Below are 5,425 nucleotides of genomic sequence, written 5' to 3'. Positions count from 1 at the left end.
TATATATATAATGAAACTTGATATATATATATAATGAAAGTCGATATATATATAATGAAACTTGATATATATATAATGAAAGTCGATATATATATAATGAAACTTGATATATATATAATGAAACTTGATATATATATAATGAAACTTGATATATATATAATGAAAGTCGATATATATATAATGAAACTTGATATATATATATAATGAAACTTGATATATATATAATGAAAGTCGATATATATATAATGAAACTTGATATATATATAATGAAACTTGATATATATATAATGAAAGTCGATATATATATAATGAAACTTGATATATATATAATGAAACTTGATATATATATAATGAAAGTTGATATATATATAATGAAAGTTGAGATATATATATAATGAAAGTCGGAATATAGAATGTTCAGATTTTCATTCCATCTATTCAAAGTTTCATTCCATATATTCAGACTTTTTCCTACTGAGCTCTGGAAGGACATGGCAAACAAAAACAGGAACCTTATTGGACATTTGCTCTTCAGATGAGCTCTTCTGTGATTATCTGTCTTCATGGTTGTCACAGGGAACGGCGACTACGTTTGAGAAAACAGGTAATTTTTAGAGATGTTTTGATTCTGAACACTGAACGTGTTAGCATTAGCTTAGCTACTTAGCTTCGACTACATTTGCATCCCTACATAGCTTAAAGGTTAAACACATGCACCATATGTTGATGATAATGATAATATCTATGTTTATCTTTATAGCTGGTCTTAAGGCTAATTACGAGGCAGAGGTCAGCTGCTGCCTGGACACATCCATGATCACGCCACTGGTGGGACACAATTGTACTGGATTTCAGCTGAAGGCTGCTGTTCTGTCCAAACTGAGACATTTTTATTGTGACATACCCTCCACTGTTGTTAGCTTTTGATTCAATAAATTTTTTTGAGATGAGGAAATCACTATTGCATGTTTCTAGTTAAATACCCTATTTTTATGATATATCACTAAAGCATGCACTTTTTATATTTTCCATCAATTTCACCCAAAAGTTGAATAACTATTTGTGAGCAGTGTATGTAGACACATAATAGAAGCACATTTCAATAATATGTCTGCTGCAGTAGTGCAGTTTATCTACCTAGATTGGTGTAACAGTAAAAAAAAACATATGCTACTGATGTTTCTGACTAAAATCTGCTTGAAAAGCACAACTGCTTATCTGTCAAAATGTGTGTAACAAAAGTGTGCACTGAACACTGAATAAAGTCTCTGTAGATTATAGACAAAATTTGCATCTCTCATCACAAATTTCTGTTTATTCACCCAAAGTGCATGAGTAAAATACAAAACAGGTGAAGTACTAAAAAAGATTTATTTTCTAGAAAAGCCAATAGTCAACAATGCAGTTTAATTCTGGGACAGTTGCTCCAGCACCGACGCCATGCGTCCCATCAGTGCAACCAAGGTTTTCATTCATCTTCTGGATGTTCTGGAGAATGGCAGAGGTCACGTCTTGGTGTCTTCCGATCTGTTCCAAGAACCGTTCCTCTGACCTCTCCAGATACTGCAGAGGATCCAAAGCAGCTTCCTGGTTCCCCTTTCCTGCATAAAAGCACCAAAAAGTACTAGTTGTCAGTAATTATTTTCTATTTTCATAAACACAGTTAACTTAAAGTAAATGTTCTATTTTGTGATTTTAGGATGGGTCAAAAGATAACATACTGATCATGTTGATGTCTGCATAGTCTAAACAGATCTTACTTGATTTGGTCTGTAGAGAGGAGGACGGCGTGGAGGAGCTGCAGGACGGAACCAGTAAGCTGCAGACTAGTGCTCCTGGTAACTGGACCTCATCATCCAAGGCCGACAACTAAATAAAATGAACAAGACATGCTGTTGATAGCATCTGTAATACAAATGATTTTATCCATTAACTGATTTATTGCTTTGTCCATACAATGTTAGAAAGTGTTACAAATAATACCTGTAATAATTTCCAACAGTGATAAATGCCTTGTTTTATTTTACAACAAAAAACACCAAAAGCATCTGTGTATAAGAAATCAGTGCATTGGATTTCCACATCTGCAAAGCTAGAAAATCACACATCAGAATTTTACCTTGAAATTATGAAAATAGCTGCAGATTACCAGTACTCTTTACTTCATTGTGTTAACTTGATCATTTGAATCAGTTTTTTAGACTTGTATTACTGATACGAAACATAATCAACACATAAATTAAAATGTGTTCGCAAAGAGTTCACTGGTTCTTCAAGGAAAATTTCAATGATAACCATATAGTTCAGTAATATGATTAATGGGTCATTGTGTAACAGCGTGGGAGGTTCTGAATACAGGTGTTGGACTGAAATATTGCTGCTGCTTTCCTCCGGTTTTATAAGGAGTTGTTTCATAGCTTGTTAGCTTACCAGCGGCTAACTGGCTGGCAAACAATAGTTCAACGCCAACCTCTAATCAGTGATCCGGTGTCCGGACCGCGTTAGCTGGCGGAACGTTCATAATACTGATGTGGGACTGTTGTAGCTAGCGTATTCATAGTAGGATAACAGCAGGATGTTGGAGAAATAAAACTTACCATTATCAGGATCGCTGGTCTGCATGGCAGACTCTTAGCGCATCGCACTGCTTGAATGTCTGTGTATTTCAGGCCGATTTCAAAATAAAACTCAATAAAATTCTCGTCCGGGTGAGTGTCCTTCATTGTCGCTTCGCCATACGGACATGTCCCTTCCGGGGCTCGGTAGGAAAAAAGATTTGATATATATATAATGAAAGTTGATATATATATATATATAATGAAAGTCGATATATATATATAATGAAACTTGATATATATATAATGAAAGTTGATATATATATAATGAAACTTGATATATATATAATGAAAGTTGATATATATATAATGAAAGTTGATATATATATAATGAAACTTGATATATATATAATGAAACTTGATATATATATATAATGAAAGTCGATATATATATATAATGAAACTTGATATATATATAATGAAACTTGATATATATATAATGAAAGTCGATATATATATATATATATATATATATATATATATCAAGTTTCATTATATATATATCAAGTTTCATTATATATATATCGACTTTCATTATATATATATATCAAGTTTCATTATATATATATCAAGTTTCATTATATATATATCGACTTTCATTATATATATATCAAGTTTCATTATATATATATCAAGTTTCGTTATATATATATCGACTTTCATTATATATATATCAAGTTTCATTATATATATATCAAGTTTCATTATATATATAATTTCCTAAACGGCATGCCATATACATAAATATATATATATATATATATATATATATATATATATACACATAAATATATATATATATATATATATATTTATGTGTATATATATATATATACATATATATATATATACATATACATAAATATATATATATATATATATATATATACACATAAATATATATATATATATAAATATATATATATATATATATATATATATATATATATATATATATATATACACATGTGTATATATGTATATATATATACACATAAATATATATATATATATATATATATATATATATATTTATATATATATATATATATATATATATATATATATATATAAACAAGGTTTATTTAATAGAACTGAATAAAGGACCTTTGGGTTTCCTGTGAAATCTATCTGCAGTGTTTCAACAATACTCTGAAAGGAGAGAACATTGACATAAATCAGTTCAGTCACACTGCTATTAGAGGAAATATTAATTGATGAGTTTCTTCTCTGCACGGCTGAACACAGAACAGCAGATACACAAGGAATCCTGGGCTATCACCTTTAAAGTGTCTTCATGCTCTAACCTTTTCCATTAATATATTCAGTTTCACCTGCAGTAAAAATGAAGTTTTCTCTACATTACATCTGGAAAGCTGTCTGCAGACATCAGAAAGAGGCCGCTCCTACAGCACCAACACATCGCTGAGGGTCACATGGGGTCACATGGTGTTTGGACTGCATGGTCATCTTTGGCAACGGGCTCTTTGGCAGACTACTCTGTCCTCAAGGCTCAGAGTCAACATCAAAGTGATGCTTCTGCCAAATGGACTGACCTGTCTGAGCTCAGTGAGCTCACTCGTGTAGTTCTCTGTATTAAAGGTGAAATATTTATAATTAAAGTTTGAAATATGAAGAGTTTAGCTCCCAGAATCTGAGCTTAGCTGCTCTATAATACCTATGTGTGTGGTGTCATAAGACTTCACTGATAGTAGAACACGACCATCACAAAAACATCCACCACCTCTCATCATGTTTTGATTTATATTATGATAATTTCTGATTGCTGTAAAGAATTAAATGATGTCACCTTTTGATTTGGTGGTGGAACAAGTTACCAAACTCTGTTAAATCTGCAGAGTCCCTCTCAGTGTTTAAGAAAAGATTAAAGACCCAGCACTTTACTGAACACCTCTGCAGTCAGGCTGCAAACAGCAAAAAAAAAAAAAAAAAAGTAAATAAAGAAACAAATAAAATAAAAGATCTATGGAGAAAATATACTTTTAGAGCCTTTAGAAGACGGATTTGAACAAAGAAAGGGTGTTTAAAGCTAATAAAAGACATTCATTCTTAATATAAGAGTTAAACAAAAATTGGCGTACCTTTCTTTCAAATATGAATGACCAAATTACTAAGTCTGAAAACCAGACCCTGATAAAATAGAAACAGTATGATTTGACTAATAATGAATGGCTGAAAGTCAGATGGAAATTCTGAAAAAGAGAGAACGGCAGCAGTCGTATCACAGACGTCAGTGTGTGATATTGATCAGTGTGTCCAGCCAAAGCTGTTCCACATGCAGCTGTATAAAAACAACCCCTGCTGATCACCTTGTTTATCAGCCTTTTATTCTCTGTTTTCTGTGAATAACTAATCTGGACGACTACAATCTGCCATCTGTTTTTGTACCAGTAGCTGGAAGTTGTTTTTGAGATTCCGGCTGGATGCCAGTTGGCGGTGGGCGGCCATGAGGAATGCGTTAAGAGTTTAGGAAGCGTCATCAGCCCTCCCATTGAAGTCAGTCACAGTCCTGAAACAACTGGCTGTTTTTGAGGAAGTGGCCCACCTGCATGTAATGTGTTTATGAATAACTGCCCACAGAATAAACAGTGTGGTTCCATTTATGATTTGTTAATAAATTGTATTTAACATCTGTCAGTACACACAAGCTATCAGTGTTGGTGCCCAGTTCTTCTTCTGTTCATTTCAGAAACAGGTGTTTGTAAAACCAAGTGTACATTAATGGCTTTCATTAGCCAGGCGCCGGTGTCATAAAAAGCAATTTACAAACCAAACAAGCAGATCAAAAA

At 32.2% G+C, this 5,425-nt stretch overlaps 1 long non-coding RNA gene across 1 annotated transcript; it reads left to right on the top strand.

The window, feature by feature from the left end:
- Nucleotides 1-239: 239 nt before the first annotated feature.
- LOC127536402 (uncharacterized) lies at nucleotides 240-1,214 on the top strand. Its single transcript, XR_007945398.1, has 2 exons — nucleotides 240-604; nucleotides 761-1,214. It is a non-coding gene; the product is annotated as an uncharacterized LOC127536402 (long non-coding RNA).
- The last annotated feature ends 4,211 nt before the right edge of the window (nucleotides 1,215-5,425 follow it).

This window comes from Acanthochromis polyacanthus, chromosome 12 (assembly GCF_021347895.1).
Source record: "Acanthochromis polyacanthus isolate Apoly-LR-REF ecotype Palm Island chromosome 12, KAUST_Apoly_ChrSc, whole genome shotgun sequence".
NCBI classification, from domain to species: Eukaryota; Metazoa; Chordata; class Actinopteri; family Pomacentridae; genus Acanthochromis; species Acanthochromis polyacanthus.
The sequence above is the reverse complement of the archived record's forward strand: the minus strand, read 5'-3'. Positions and strand labels throughout refer to the sequence as shown.